This window comes from Podarcis cretensis (genome assembly GCF_951804945.1).
Source record: "Podarcis cretensis genome assembly, chromosome: 6".
In the NCBI taxonomy this organism is placed as follows: domain Eukaryota; kingdom Metazoa; phylum Chordata; class Lepidosauria; order Squamata; family Lacertidae; genus Podarcis; species Podarcis cretensis.
In genome coordinates, this window is record NC_137175.1 from 6654846 (window position 1) to 6671972 (window position 17127).

Genomic DNA, 17127 nt, shown 5'->3' on the forward strand with positions numbered 1-17127 from the left:
CCATTATGTTTACTTTTCAAGCTAGCAGTTTGCAGCTGCATTGCATCCATATCGTAACAGGCACTACCAGAGTCCAGCTCTCTGCAATGCCCAATGTGGGTGTGGCGTTTGTCTGTTCTTTTGGAAATGTCTGTATCCGGGGAGAGAAAAAGGGCTAATAGGCAGACCAATAGAAAAGCCAGAGGCAGAGCCTACCTGTTTTTAAAAAGCTTAGCCAGAGGTTTAGACAGTTGGGAAAAGGCAGTTGGGAAAGCAGTTGGAAGACAGATGGAAACAGAAAGACAGTTAATGCAGTTGGTTCTTGTGTGAGGGGAGGTAAAAGAGTTAGAGACAGGATAAAATAAGACTAAGAGGGTAAAGGGTAACAGCGTTTCGAATGCATTTAAAGTTTATTTGTGTTTGCAATAAACTACAATCTTCATTGTTAACTTGAGAACCTGACTGCGACTGAGTGATTTCCTGGGGACAACCTGGTTGGTGGCAGCGGATTAGTGGTGTACAGGTCAATAGTCCATGAGAAGACCGGGGGCTCCATACGAACACCAAAGTGGGGCTCAAACCCCTGATCCTGAGATTCAGAGTCCCATGATCTCACTAGGATCCATTTTAAGCAAACCTTCCTCCAGTCTTAGCCTCCAGCAGTAGGCAATGTGTTGCCTTCCGGATGTAGCTGGACTACAACTCCCATCATGCCTGACCCCTGGCCATGCTGCCTCTAGTGGATGGGAGCTGGACTCCACCAAAATTTGAAGAACACCACCTTGTGTGCTGATCCCGGGGGGAAGGTTACCGTAGGCGTAGTCAAAGTCCGGTCCTGGGTCACTAGCCTGGAATCAGTCCACAAGGAGCGGGGCGAGGTCCGAAACAGAAAGCCGGGCGGGGACAGGAGCACTGAAGAGTCAGGTCTGGGTCCGGGCATGAACAGGAACTCAACAACGACGTTGCTCCCACAACCTGGGACCGGGCCGACTGGCCTTTATCTGGCCCCCAGGAGACCCGCCTCTCTTGGCCTTAAGGCGAGCACTCCTCCTGGGAGCAACCAGTTCCCTTCGCCTCTCTGCCCTGAGTCTCTGCAGTTCAGGAGAGGCTAAAGGGTTACTGGGCCGAGGGGGAGACTCACCTGCAGGCACTGAGTCCTCAACTACCTCTGGAGCCAGAGTGGGATCACCTGGTGCCTGCTCCTGAGGATCTAACACAGGTGCAGGCGCTTCAGAATCCAGGCCCTGCCCCAATTCAGCCGGCCCTGGAGGCGGGGACTCCTGTGCAGGCTGGGATTCCTCTGGTTCAGCCTCTGAATCGGAATCCCAGGCCATCACACCTTGGCTTACAGACCTTCCTTACAAGAAGATGGTAAGGATTTGATCTATTATATTTCAATGCTGCTTTTCATTCAAATAGCTCCCAAAGCTGTTTTCAAACAATAAATAGTCAAGGAGATAAAGAACTACACAATTTTTGAAAGACATGCGAAGGCAGCTCTGTATTGGGAAATTTTTGAAGTTTGGTGTTTTATTACGTTTTTTTACGTGCTGGAAGATGCCCAGAGTGGCTGGGGAAACCCAGCTAGATGGACAGAGTATTAATTAATTATTATTGGGGACACAGGTGGCGCTGTGGGTTAAAGCCTCAGCGCCTAGGACTTGCCGATCGAAAGGTCGGCGGTTCGAATCCCTGCGGCGGGGTGCGCTCCCGCTGCTCGGTCCCAGCGCCTGCCAACCTAGCAGTTCGAAAGCACCTCCGGGTGCAAGTAGATAAATAGGAACCGCTTACCAGCGGGAAGGTAAACGGCGTTTCCGTGTGCGGCTCTGGCTCGCCAGATGCAGCTTTGTCACGCTGGCCACGTGACCCGGAAGTGTCTCCGGACAGCGCTGGCCCCTGGCCTCTTAAGTGAGATGGGCGCACAACCCCAGAGTCTGTCAAGACTGGCCCGTACGGGCAGGGGTACCTTTACCTTTACCTTTACCTATTATTATTATTATTATTATTATTATTATTATTACTATATGACAGTATATAAAAGAACATCAAAAGCTCAGCATAAATCATACAGAATAATTAACAAATTATCAGTGATGCAGTTTGCAATCTATAAAATACTGTTAACAAAACATCATCATCATAATGATTATGTTACAATTTATTGAGTATTCATTCCACCTTGCTTGTGGGGAGGTTATACAATATTGCAACTAGCAATTGCTATCCTGCACTTTCCAATGCATTTTCCTGTCACTTTCATTATTGCAAAAAGCCTTGTTTTGGGAGGGGGCGGTGCAGTGCCGGATTTATGTATAAGCTAAACAAGCCATACAGCTTAGGGCGCCACTCTCTTGCCCCCCCCCCAAGTTAGAGCTTAATAATTATTTCACTATTAATATACTTCTTCTTAATTGCATTTCACTATTAATATACTTAAAGGGACGAGGGTGGGGCTGTGGGTTAAACCACAGAGCCTAGGGCTTGCCGATCAGAAGGTCGGCGGTTCAAATCCCTGTGACGGGGTGAGCTCCCGTTGCTCGGTCCCTGCTCCTGCCAACCTAGCAGTTCAAAAGCATGTCAAAGTGCAAGTAGATAAATAGGTACTGCTATGGTGTGTAGGTAAACGGTGTTTCCGTGTGCTGCTTTGGTTTGCCACATGACCTGGAAGCTGTACGCTGGCTCCCTCGGCCAGTAAAGCGAGATGAGCACCACAACCCTAGAGTCGGTCACAACTGGACCTAATGGTCTGGGGTCCCTTTACCTTTTTATTAATATACTTCTTCTTAATTGTATTTCAGTTCAACAATTACTTTGATAAAATACATATTTTGTTATGTGCAAATGGCTTTAGATACCTACTAGGTCCATAAATTACCATATAGCATATATTCAACACGAAAAACAGTGGCAATTTGTTGTTGACAAAGGACAGCTGGACATATAAAGGGCCCCATTACCTTCAGTAGCTTAGGTCCTCATCAAACCTAAATTCGACCCTGGTGCAGTGGGCTTGTTCCACAAAAGCACCAACTCAACTTTAAGTGTGCAACCTAAATTTGGGTTTGAATTACACCGGGCATGTGATTGAACCCTGCCTGACAATTGTGAACCTTGAGCTCACTGAACTCTGAATTGTCACGCAAAGAGCTTTCCTTCTCTCTTTCTCTCAAAATAGATTCCTGCTACCCTCTTTTCCCACCTCGAACGCTGTCAGGTGTGTGGCACCAGCCTGCTACTGTTTTAGGCCACCTAAAACATCTGTGTGCGAGGAAATCCAAGCTGTGAGCGAAAAACAACTCGAAAGGGCTTGGGAAAACCAAAGGCCCTCTAGATGGCATCAGAGCTGTTTCCATCGCTTCCCTCGCCCTAATGACAGTATGGAAGAGGGAGAAAATAAAAGGCCATCTAGTCAAACACACACATTATGTGATTGAGTCCCTCCCACAAAATACGGATAATCTGGAGGCAACCTGACAAGGAAGAAATTCCCAGAGGGGTAACCGTGTCTGCTGGCTGCGGGTCTCCCCTGCCCTATCTGTAAAGGTAAAGGGACCCGTGATGACCATTAGGTCCAGTCATGACCGACTCTGGGGTTGCGGCACTCATCTTGCTTTACTGGCCGAGGGAGCCGGCGTACAGCTTCTGGGTCATGTGGCCAGCATGACTAAGCCGCTTCTGGCGAACCAGAGCAGCGCACGGAAACTCTGTTTACCTTCCCGCTGGAGCAGTACCTATTTATCTATTTGCACTTTGATGTGCTTTCGAACTGCTAGGTTGGCAGGAGCTGCGACCGAGCAACGGGATCTCCCCCGTTGTGGGGATTCGAACAGCCAACCTTCTGATTGGCAAGTCCTAGGCTTGTGGTTTAACCCACAGCGCCACCCGTGTCCCTTTCCCTATCTGTAGGTGCCAGTAATTGAACGTGGCATTTTTTTTGCATACAAAATAGATGCTCTGCCCCTGAACTGCAGTCTTTATGATCCTGCAGTTGTTTCTCCAGAAGTAGTCCCACTCAAGGCATTTACAAATCACTGTTTACTCTGGTTTCAGTGTCTCTTCACCCCTCTTCCTCTTCTTTTTCTAAAAAATATTTGTATTGATTTTTACAAATAATTCCCAAAATTCATATAACATACTTTCTTATCTTATAACAATGTTTTCGACTTCCATCAACTGCATCTGAAGATTTTCCAGTCTTTATCACTTAATCTGCATTTCATTATTTTCAGTATTACATTTAATACTCCTTCACTGATAATTCTTACCATAGTTTTCTCTGCAATATTTTGCATAGTCCTTCTTGCAATCCTACTAGCGTAATCTGCTGATTACAATTGCTTTTCAAATAATTCATATATTTACTCCAGTCTTCCGAGAATCTCTGATCCCACAGGTTTCGAATCCTCTTCTTTTGGGGGGAGTTCAGCACCACACACACACGTGGAGGTGGGAAACATGGATCACTGGATATTCTCAGGGCCAAACTAGCCGAGATTTTGAAGATTTGGGCTTGCATATTTACGTTGATTTTAAAAGCAGCTCTGTGTCTTAGCGTGGGGAGCAGAGGGAAGTTGCCCCCACGATGTGGGGTAGCTGGGCCAGTGTCTTCTTCCTGTGGCATGCCTCAGGGGCCTTCGCTGTCATTGCATGTGTACAGGAACCCTTCTCTGCAGAGTCCCTCCTTTAAGGAGACACGGGTAGTCTGCTAATGGACTTCTTTTCAGAGGCTGTTTCAGACTTCCATGTTTCAACAGAGCTTTGCTGAATGAAATGCTTGTTGAGCTTATTGCTGCCCCGGATCATGCTGGTGTGCAAGGGTTAAGGTGTTTTAATTGTGAAATATACTCAGAGTCGAGAGTGGATTTCATGCTCTTTATTCAGCTCATAGTGGTGAGGGGGAATGGAAGTTCCCCCAGAACTTCTGAAGAAGTTCCCCTTCTGAAGAAGTTCCCCCAGAACTTCTGATGAAGTGTGCATGCACTCGAAAGCTCATACCAAGAACTAACTTAGTTGGTCTTTAAGGTGCTACTGGAAGGAATTTTTTTATGGCAGACCAACACGGCTACCTATCTGTAACTGCTTTATATACGTTATTTACACAATGGGCCCCACGTGATTGGCTAATTCCGGGATTCTCCTGTAGGCCCATCAGGTTGCGGGTTCACTTCCACCTGGAGCTGGATTGGGTGGCTCCTGCGAACCAATCAGACTGCTGCATTCTGAATCCTATTGTTCTAGGACCAATCAGACTGCTGCATTTTGGATCCTATTCAACTCAGTACATAACAAATTGTTTTAACATTGATTTGCTTCTACGCTTTAATCCCCCATAAACTGCCCCGAAAGTGGCTGCTGGGAGCTGCAAGGCTGGATCTGATGTTATAGAAGCAAACGCTGTAAGCATGTCTGCGTTATCACACAAACCTCCTGTCCTGAAGGGGTGTCGGGTTTCTGCAAGAAATACTGCTTTCTGACAAGGGTGGTCTGGTCCCAACCTCACAGAGTGTGCCACCTTGTAATGCCATCCTGACCTGGTATCAGACATGGGAGTCCTTATGAGTAAGCAATCCATAATACTCCTTCACAACCAGCAGCTGTGGTTAGTTTGGGAGGTCAGAGTATGTGGCCACGAGAGCCAGCATGGCATAGTGGTTAGAGCAGGCTTCCTAAACCTTGGCCCTCCAGATGTTTTGAGAGTACAGTTCCCATCATCCCTGACCACTGGTCCTGTTAGCTAGGGATGATGGGAATTGTAGTCCCAAACATCTGGAGGGCCGGAGTTTGCCTATGCCTGGCCTAACCCATCTCACAGGGTTGTTGCAGGGATTAAATGAGGAGGGGTGAACCATGTACCCTCCCTTGAGCAACTTGGAAAAGATGGTGGGATATAAATGCGGCAATAAGCAAACAAGCACACAAATAAATATTTTTATCCCACCCTTGTTACTTAGAGCTTTGGGGGTGGGGTTACATGATCCCATCGCCTTTTATCCACACAGCAAACCTGTGAGGTAGGCTCAGGCAGAGTGATAGTGCCTGGTCCAAGCTACCATAGCACTCTTAACTGTCATGGACCCTGGACTGTTGCCTGGCTTAGGATCTGCTGGAAAGCGGTTCTTACTCTCGTGTAGTAGGGTTAGCACAAAGGCGATTGCTCCGAGCACATTACAAGTTGTTTAGATTGACATCTGCCCTCATCTGCCTTTAAACAAATGTTCTCCACAAAAATACTTAGGCTAGAATAAATCACAGGGACTTGGCTTCGCAAACAAGTGGCTACTTTACTCGCAGAGTTTCAAGTGTTACAGCAAACAAGGAGAATAACTCCCCCCCCCTCCAGAGTGCCCCAGAGAAAAAAAGTTTGAGAACCACAGCTTTATAGCATCAAAACAAATCTGAAGTTAAATAAAAGAGCCCAGGTTATTGAGGGTCTCTTTATTCACCGCTCTTACCGTTCTGTCGAGCCATTACCTCTGAATGAACTCATGAGGCTGTTTCACACAGAAAGAAACCTGGTCTGCCGTTGAGGTGGAGGTAGCCAACCTGGTGCCCTCCAGGATGATTTCAACTACAGCTTCTATCAGCCCCAGCTACAATTGCCAGGGATGCTGGGAGTTGTAGTTGAAAACATCTGGAAGATGTGGTGACATTGGCTACCCCTGCAATAGAGAATTTCAGCCAATAGGTCATCTCCCCAATGAACGTGCACTGCATGGTGTTTGTCGCACTCACATGCTACATTTAAAAAGTAATACGTGAAGTGAGCCCAAATGATCCAGCGTGAAAAGTTGTGATGTGGTTGGGAGGCGAATCAAGATCAGATTCTGAACATAATTAGTGTCTTCTAATCTCTTGCCAGGGTTACCTTTCCCACTCACTAAACAGTTTTTGACTTAATTGATTTATTGGCTAATCTTCACAAATTTTAATTGGCTGACAGGCCCAATTATCCATTCCTGAGCCTGAGACACAGGAGGAGCTGTAATCTAAATGAATAAATCTTTGGATAATTGACAGCTTGTTCACGACAGCATTTGTCTTTATCTTCCTTCTGCAGACATACACAGGACTGCCCCCCGCCCAAAAAATACGTAATCCAAAACTGAAAACAGTAAAGTTTGGATGAAACAACTCTCTGCTTTCTTTATTGTTCAGCTAAGGATTGTTGGCTGAATTTTTAAAAAAAGTTGACAAAAACGATGTCTATCCTGAACATTCACAGTGACCGCTTAACAAAAGTGCAGGCGATTTTCATAAGATTTGGTAGCTTCTTATTCTCAGAAGAACCCACTGGATGAGAAGCAAGGTCCTGTGTTCAGCTTGAAGTGCCATATTTTAGACTGAGACCAGCCAGAACTGGTATGCTTAGCTTAGGAAGAGTTCCCCAAACTTGGGTCTCCAGCTGTTTTTGGACTACAGCTCCCATCATCCCTAGCCAGCAGGACCAGTGGTCAGGGATGATGGGAGTTGTAGTCCAAAAACAGCTGGAGACCCAAATTTGGGAAACCCTGGCCTTGGGAAGAGAAGGCTGTGTGGGGACTGGCGTATTTGGCACTCTCCAAATACTTGAGGAGGAGACTCTTGAGAGTCCCATGGACTGCAAGAAGACCAAACCTCTCCATTCTGAAGGAAATCAGCCCTGAGTACTCACTGGAAGGACAGATTCTGAAGCTGAGGCTCTAATACTTTGGCCACCTCATGAGAAGAGAAGACTCCCTGGAAAAGACCCTGATGTTGGGAAAGATGGAGGGCACAAGGAGAAGGGGATGACAGAGGACGAGATGGTTGGACAGTGTTCTCGAAGTGACCAGCATGAGTTTGACCAAACTGCAGGAGGCAGTGGAAGACAGGAGTGCCTGGCGTGCTCTGGTCCAGGGGGTCACAAAGAGTCGGACACGACTAAATGACTAAACAACAACAATCCCTTGGCACCTATTCCTGTGTTGTAAACCAGGATTTCAAAATTGGTTATGGTATGAAGTACTTTCAACAAATTCCTGGTTTATTAAGTTAAGCATCTGATTGTGCCGTAACCAATTTGTTCTGATTTCTGCTCAAGTTAGTTTAAGTTGGTTGTTAGTGACGGGTCTAGTTCCATGAAAGAAATTCAATATAGCACCATCTTCTTCCATGGTCAAAACTTTTCTTCCTTATCCCAATTGTAGATGGCAGGGTGATATACACTGGGAATCACTGGAGAGATACATAAATAGGGCTGATCTTTCCTGCCACCATTTCCATATACAAAGTGTGCACTGTGAAAAAGGACAAGAGACTTGTTTAAGAGTACAGGGCTGTCCAAAAGGCAAGGCTGTCAGGTAACATATTGTTTCACGCCACTTCAATCTCTGAGCAGTGCAATATTCCAGGGGTTCCAGGCATGCTTAACCAGGAGATTGGGGTGTCTTTATGATATATGGTTTATTCACACACATATACAACCTGAGCTTACAATGGAGAGGCTCACAGCATTAACACTCAAAGAGGGTCTTGCTTCTCCCATAGAGGCAGCTCTGGATTTAAACAGAAATCAGCCATGACCCTCTCTTTAGTTTGCTGACACTTTAGCCTGCTACTCAGCACCCCCCACAGGTCACGTCAACAGGATATCAAAAGGGTAATATTTTCTGCTTCCCTCTGACAAACTGAAACCATCACAGTGGTGGACAATGTCCCCAAATTTTAGCCTCTTACCATGTGGTTTTCTTACTGTAAGCAAAAAGTGTGGGAGGCAAAAATATCCGATAAATGATTATTATCCTCCTTCTTCTCCCACGAGTCATCTGGTTTTGCAAACAACAACAAAAATGCCCCAAGCAAGCAGAGAAGTGCCCATCTTTTGTTACATTCACATGGTTTTAGGACATTTTTTTATTCCAAGACATATTGGGATTTGGGCTTGTGGTAGCAAAATGTCCCCCAAAACTGCCCATGTCAGTTTCTGAAATATTTGGTAGGGGAATAAACGTCCCATTAGGTTATTCAAGAAAAACGTGATGTAGGGAACTTGACATGGTGAGCTCCCATTTCTCGGTCCCTGCTCCTGCCAACCTAGCAGTTCGAAAGCACGTCAAAGTGCAAGTAGATAAATAGGTACCACTCCGGCGGGAAGGTAAACAGCGTTTCTGTGCGCTGCTCTGGTTCGCCAGAAGCGGCTTAGTCATGCTGGTTGCATATGACCTGGAAGCTGTACGCTGGCTCTCTTGGCCAGTAAAGCAAGATGAGCGCCGCAACCCCAGTGTCGTCCACGACTGGAGCTAACGGTCAGGGCTCCCTTTACCTTTACCTTTAAATCTGGCACTGCCCAGCTGCAAAAAAAAATCTCTCTCCTGCTTCTGTCTCTACCACCCCGTTAGGCGATGCAACCTTCCAACCACTTGACTTCACCCCCAAAAGCGCACTCCTCCATTGTCTCCCGAGACGGACGGATGCCAACGGCCATCACTTTTATGAGGCCTGAATGCAGTTCAACAGTCAACGCACCCATTTTACACAGGACTCAGGAGGTGTGCAGAGTGTCGTCTTAGCCCTGCTTCCTAAACACCCAGCTCTGTCCTCATTTGGCATCGGCGTTATGGGGAATACGCCTAGGCGTTCGCGCACAGATGCTACATATTTGCATTGACCTTTGCAGGCACTCTCAGCTGTCAATCACATCCACCACCTGCTCTTATCAGCTCTCTAGATTCTCTCCCTCGCTGCTGACTCACCTGAGACTTCGTTCTGTTATCAGAAACAAGCTGCTTCACTTCCACCGCTTGGTACAATTTTCCGGCTCCCTGACCTGTTCTTAACTCTAATCATCCCCGAAGCTGTGAGCACCTCCTTCCCTTCTGGCAAGCATTTTCGAAGGGGCTATAATTGCTGCAAAGACCTCCTCCACATGCTAAAGTCCTGTATTTATGGTTCTCCTTTATTACCAAGTGGGACGTGCATTTGAGTCCGAGTCCTTGGGATCTGAGATGGTGGAACACAACCGGCTGTTTGCCCTGGTCCTCGTTTGATCTCCAAATGTCTTAGCTTGCATCCTTGAAACCTGGCGAGTACCAGCATCATAATAACATGAAAGGTGTTTGCTGGATCAGGGCAATGGCCCAACTGGTCCAGCATCTGCTTCACACAGGGACTGTGATGGCCGGGGAATTGGATTTAGAGGCTGAACCTGAGGAATCCCAGCCTGCACAGGAGTCTCTGCCTCTAGGACCAGCTGAACTGGGGCTGGGGCTTGAACCTGAAGGGCCCTCACCTGTGCCGGATCCTCAGGAGCAGACACCAGCTGAATCCACTCTGGCTCCAGAGGTGATCGTGGACTCATTGCCTGCAGGTGTTCCTCTCCCAGCCCTGTCAGGGGAAGGTGAGGTTGTCTCTGGGTCTGGTAACCCTCCAGCCTCTCCTGAGCTGCAGAGGCTCAGAGCAGAGAGGCGGAGGGAACTAAGTTCCCGCAGGAGGAGTACTCACCTCCAGGCCAGGAGAGGCGAGTCACCTGTGGGCCAGGACCGCCCTAGGCCCCAGAGGAGATAAAGGCCAGTCAGCCCAGTCCCAGGTTGCAGAAGCAACATTGTTGGTAGCCTGTTCCTGCCTGTACCCTGTCCTGCTCTTTTGCCAGAGTTCCTGACCACACCCGACTCCTTGCCTTGGACCCTGCTTCAGCCTTGACGGACAGCCTCCATACCACACCCTTGACCTCGGACTGGACTCAGACCACGCCGCACGGTAACCCCCTGGGACCAGCACAGGGACCAATCAGACGCCTGTGAGAAATCCGCAAGCAGGATTCGAACACAGGAGTCTTCTCCAGTTCCCAGCAACTGGAATTTTGAAGTACTCCTGTCTCCAACTGCAGAAGCAGAACATAACCATCACGGCAATCAAAACTGTACCTTTTTAAGGACTTCAGTGGGTGCACCAAACCTGGGTTCCTCTTTTGCAGAGGATCCCCAAAACTGGATTCCCTTCACGGTGAACAGTTGCCAGCTTAAAAACACCTTGTTACTGAAGACATAGTTCTGAGACCGGGAGTCTGTGCATCTCCAGGTGTTGTTTGATTGCAACTCCTGTCATCTCTAACCATTGACCATACTGCTGGGGCTGACGGGAGCTGAAGTCCAATAATATCTGGAGGGCCAGAGGTTCTCTTTCCTAGGCAAACAGTGGCTATGGTTCAGAAGTGTTGTACGTGTGTTTCATGTCTCAGATCACAAACCCCAGGCCTTGTTCTGCAAGACCTCATACCTAAAACCCTGGAAACAGTGTAGAATTTGAAGCTTAATACATTTTTTATGGCACCCTTCAAAAAGGATTTATTATTGTGATTTATATACAAGAAAAACACAAGAAAATGCGAGAAAAATATCAGAGTAAAAACTGAAAAACAGCAGATAAAAAATACAGTGGTACCTCAGGTTAAGTACTTAATTCATTCCGGAGGTCCGTTCTTAACCTGAAACTGTTCTTAACCTGAAGCACCACTTTAGCTAATGGGGCCTCCTGCTGCCGCCGCGCCGCCGGAGCATGATTTCTGTTCTCATCCTGAAGCAAAGTTCTTAACCCGAGGTACTATTTCTGGGTTAGCGAAGTCTGTAACCTGAAGCGTCTGTAACCCGAGGTACCACTGTAGCATGAATTGCAATCGACTTAGGGTTTAATTTCTGTTCTAAGCCCTAGAGAAACCAAATGGTCTTTGCCTGATGCCCAAAGGGCAGTGTAGGCGCCAGGCAACGCTCAGCCAGGGCCGGCCCACCCAGGAGGCAAGGTTAGGTGACAGCCTCGGGCGACAAGATCCACAGGGGCAGCAATTCCTGATGTAGAGCTTTATTCTCCTCTTGTTCCTGATTTAGATCTTTACTCACTCTTCTTCCCTGGTGGTGGTGGGGGAGTGCCATTTTGTGATTTGCCTCAGGTGGCAAAATGTCTTGGACCAGCCCTGGGCTCGGGAGTCTTGCAGAGACAGGACTCCCACCACTGCGAAGGATTTTCCACCAACCATCTTGGTGAGGTATCTCTACTTCTGGGGTGGTGCATATGGTGCCATGCTAATCAGCACCCCTGTTCCCCAACTCAGGCTTCGGCTGCAGAGCGAACTGTTAATCTTAAATGCAAAGCTTGAAAAAATCCCATGAGAGCCAAAGTTATTCTGAGAAAGCATGGTATATGTTTATTCAGTTCATTAGAGACAGTAGAAGCACAGTCCCACCAGACATGCATGGTCTTCTCTGGTTAAAGTAAGACTAGACAACAACAACCAACAATCACAACTATCCACACTCCAACGAATGAACTTTGCTCTTAATTACCTTGTTATGTACTGAGTTGAATAGGATCCAAAAGGCAGCAGTCTGATTGGTCCTAGAACAATAGGATTCAGAATGCAGCTGTCTGATTGGTCCTAGAACAATAGGATTCAGAATGCAGCAGTCTGATTGGTCCACAGGAGCCACCCAATCCAGCTCCAGGTAGAAATGAATCCGCAACCTGATTGGCCTACAGGAGAATCTGAGAATTAGCCAATCACATGGGGCCCATTGTGTAAATAATGTATATAAAACAGACATTTCGTGGGAACTTCCATTCCTCACTACCATGAGCTGAATAAAGAGCATGAAATCCACACCCGACTCCCAGTATATTTCATACCTTTTTCTTTTTGGGAACTGAATTGTACACGTGGGATATTTGGGGGCGAGTGGGGAGATGGGACTTTATCTTGCATGCTTTATATCAGTGGCCCAGTGGAGATCTCTCTGTGGGCCAGATTGTGTGCGTGAGCATCTGCGTAGGTGCAATTTTCGGCGCCGCAGAAGCGAGTCCCTGCACTGCACTGCGCTGGTTTAGCACAGTGTGTGGGGACCTGCCAAGCAGGTGGCTCGGTTTGGGGGCAGCTCATGGGCCGGTTAAATGACCCCCATGGGCCGCTTGTGGCCCTTGGGCCTTAGGTTGCCTACCCTGCTTTATATGCTTGTCCTTTCGTAACGCAAAAATGAAGATTAAAAAAACAAGCAAAACCCCAAGACATCCCACAGCCACACACTTGAAAATGAAAGGAAGAATGTGGACTAAGAGCTTTGCTGCTCCGCAGGGAGAAGCTGAATTTTATCTATGAAATCTACGAAGCCAACTAATTCAAACAATCCCAGGCTGTGCCGTTGCCACCTGGGGCTCTGGAGATGGTGGTGGGTGCATTTTGGAAGAAGGTCAAAAGGCAGCAGAAATGAAATTCATATTTCACAGTCCTTGGGGGGCTGTTTCAGCGGCCCTTTGCCCCACTCCCTTATTTTCCCTTTTCCCTTTCAATGAAGCCGAAACTGTTTTCTGCAAAAGGAAGCATGAGATTTCCTTCCCATCTGGGCAAGGGATGGGTCTTTGAGGCTGGAACAAACTGAAATATGGCAGCAGGAGATTTGAAAGGGATTTGAAGCCTGTGGCTACAGAATCACCTGCTTGGTTCAAATCAATGTGTGAAGTTCACCCTCCCTCATAGCTTTTGGGCCTTTGTAAGCCCCTCCCGCTTACCAGGTCAAAACACTGCAGTGATAGAAGCCATAACAGGCAACATTTGCCTGCTATTCAACCCAGAATAGGCACAGAAGGCACAGAAGCTCCATTAGAACTTATAGACTCAGCTTCCTTCCCGCCTATACAGAGTGAGGGCCGTGTGACACAGGAAGCATTGCCCTTGCTCTGAACTGGCTATATTGACACTTGGTGATATCATCACGATCCCAGATCTGATGGGCCATTTTGCATTGGGATGCCCCAATGAAGATTTGGCTCTGTGGTCCACAGCTGGTATCCCACAGCCCTCTCCACCACCACCCTTTGCTGCCAGTGCTGTAATGCACAGGCTGTCCTGTCTCTAGCCGAGGCCTAGATCAGTAGGCAGTTGGAGGATAAAAGGTAAAGCTAAAGGGACCCCTGGCCATTAGGTCCAGTCGTGACGGACTCTGGGGTTACGGCGCTCATCTTGCTTTATTGGCCGAGGGAGCCGGCGTACATCTTCCGGGTCATGTGGCCAGCATGACTAAGCCGCTTCTGGCGAACCAGAGCAGCACACGGAAACGTGGTGGCTAATGGATTGAGGCTGAATCCTGACAAGACAGAAGTACTGTTTTTGGGGGACGGGGGCGGGCAGGTGTGAAGGACTCCCTAGTCCCCAATGGGGTAACTGTGCCTCTGAAGGACCAGGTGCGCAGCCTGAGAGTCATTTTGGACTCATAGCTGTCCATGGAGGCGCAGGTCAATTCTGTGTCCAGGGCAGCTGTTTACCAGCTCCATCTGGTGCGCAGGATGACACCCTCCCTGCTCGTGGACTTGTCTCACCAGAGTGATGCATGCTCTAGTTATCTCCTGCTTGGACTACTGCAATGCGCTCTATGTGGGGCTACCTTTGAAGGTGACAGGGAAACTACAACTAATCCAGAATGTGGCAGCTAGACTGGTGACTGGGAACAGCCGCTGAGACCATATAACACCGGTCTTGAAAGACCTACACTGGCTCCCAGTACGTTTCCAAGCACAATTCAAAGTGTTGGTGCTGACCTTTAAAGCCCTAAACGGCCTCAGTCCTGTACGCCTGAAGGAGCGTCTTCTCCCCCATCGTTCTGCCCGGACACTGAGGTCCAGTGTCGAGGGCGTTCTGGCGATTCCCTCATTGCGAGAAGCAAAGCTACAGGGAACCAGGCAGAGGGCCTTCTCGGTCGTGGCGCCTGCCCTGTAGAACGCCCTCCCATCAGATGTCAAAGAGATAAACAACTACCTGACATTTAGAAGACATCTCAAGGCAGTCCTGTTTAGGGAAGTTTTTAATGTGAGACATTTATTTTTAATCTTTGTTGGAAGCTGCCCAGAGTGGCTGGGGAAACCCAGCCAGATGGGCGGGGTACAAATAATAAATTATAATTATTAATTATTATTATTATTATTATTATTATTATTATTATTATTATTATTATTATCATCATCATCATCATCTAGGACCGATGTCTGGTTTAGTGCTTGCTGCTGCTTCTACCTTGCCTTCTCTTTTCTTCACCTTTCTCTGTCTGCCACCCCTTTAATTCTCCGTGATCCTTTCAATCAACCCATCACCAACGTTGTTCCCCATTCTTTAGCCTTAGGAAGACCCCTTAGCGCTGTTGCCATGCCCCACAGTCACAAATAGAAACAGGGAGAAGCTGAGAACTCAATTCTCCAAGGATCGCTGCCCCTCTCTTCTCTACCCGCCCTCCCCGCCATTATTAAAGATTGCTAAAGGCTGTCATTCATGCTTCAGTCCCCTATCTTCCACCGATTTAAAGGTCAAAAATAATGCTTTGTTTTGTTTTAACAGAAGATACACTAGACGAACAAAAAGAAATTCCTATGACATTATCACAGCGGTTCAATATATACCGCAGCAGGTACAGGGTGTGAATTGAAAAGCTCCACGTTGAATTATGCCGTGGTGTAGATGCACAGAGGCTACGAGATGCACCACTCAAAGTGCCCAATGCACATGTGATACAATCATAGAATTATAGCGTTGGAAGGGACGGCGACCTCAAGGGTCATCTAGTCCCACCCCCTGGGAAGGCAACTGAGACCTGAACGATGACACGCAGCTAGCAACTTGCACAGAAGATTTAAACAAGACATCACCAAAAGGCAAACTTTGATTTATCCCAAGAACTTGTGAACTTTTAATCCCAGCCAAACTGACACCTTTTCTTTCCCTCTCAGAAATTGGACCGGGAACATTTATTGTTGTTGTATAAAATTTTATTATTATTATTATTATTATTATTATTATTATTATTATTATTATTATCATCATCATCATCATTATCATTATATATAAAATTTTATTAGTTTTTTAACATACTATTTTCAACAGTGATTTTCAACAGATACTTTTACATCTTATTCATTTTTTTTTACTTCCATCAGTCCTGTCAGAAAATTTTCCAATCTAATCTCTTAGTATGCATTTCTTATTTTCCCTATTACATTTCAAACTCATAACCAATATCTCTATCTTTTTCTACTTTGTAACGCTTTGTATATTTCTCCTTACAAAACGTCTTGCAGTCCTACTAGCGTAATTTGTTGATTACAGTTGCTCTTCAAATAATTCATATACTTCTTCCAATCTTCTGTAAATCTCTGGTCGAATCTTCTTGTCATTTTGGTTGAATCCTTGGTCGAATCCTTCCTGTCATTTTGTCCAATTCTGCATAGTCCATTAATTTAATTTGCCATTCTTCTTTCGTATTATTATTATTATTATTATTATTATTATGATGATGATGTTAGCTTTGAAACTGGAATGTTTGTGAAGCTTCCATGCACCACACCAGTTCTCCCAGTGGTTGTTGGAGCCTTCGCTGCCACAAGTGCAATAAAATGAATTATGTCCTTAGTGCGTAGAAACCATGTCAGCTAGAAATATGGGTGCTCCCGAGTCACACTTGCGTGCGCCCTGAAGCCCATAGGCTGGGGTAGATAGAGAACTGTCTCCCAGGCTCTCTCTTCCCTCCTGGTCAAAACCAAGGGTCCTGTATTGGTTCTAGGGGGTTGCTCATGTGTAAGCTGCCGCCACTCTTGGCTTGGTTGCCTGGTTGAACCCTTTCTGTCTGGACAGCCCTTCACTGTGTGGCTGTCTCAGTCGCTGGCAGAATCCGTCAGTGGGCGTTTCTTAAACTTCTTCCAGCAAAAAAGTTCTTTGATGCCAAGTCTCCTCCTACTCTCCCTGCGCGGAAGTCTTCTGCGCAGGGAGGGTGTGGGCAGCGGAGCACCTGTGCTCTCCCCACTAGTCTCCATTGAAGAGTCCTGGAGCCTTTTCTCCGATTCCCCCATCTGCCCCCCTTCTCTCCTGGTGTTACGTTGATTTCCTTCCCCAGCAGCAGGGCTGCCTCTCTCCCTGCTGGGACCCTCTCTAGCATCGCTCTGGAGCCTTCCCTCCACCTCTGTCTCTGATGGCAGTTCCCTGACAGGTCCTAAACAGCTATCCATTCTCCATTTGCTGCACATATCCTCCATGGCCTCTCACTATGGCCGGCTGCTGCTATCTTCTCCCAGGTAGCAGGAACAGAAGAGGCGAACGAGACAGAGCTCTGCTCCCATAAAACATCCTACTGCATTAGGAGCCCATTGTTTCTGTGACGTGCTGAAAGA

The 17127-nt window shown here is 47.1% G+C and overlaps 1 long non-coding RNA gene across 1 annotated transcript in view; it reads left to right on the forward strand.

The window, feature by feature from the left end:
- The window catches only part of LOC307218037, a 157060-nt gene extending 140011 nt beyond the window's left edge, over nt 1-17049 (forward strand). Inside the window, exon 3 of the long non-coding RNA XR_013839682.1 lies at nt 17039-17049. This is a non-coding gene — a long non-coding RNA (uncharacterized lncRNA). The remainder of the gene's footprint in view (nt 1-17038) is intronic.
- Nucleotides 17050-17127: the final 78 nt, after the last annotated feature.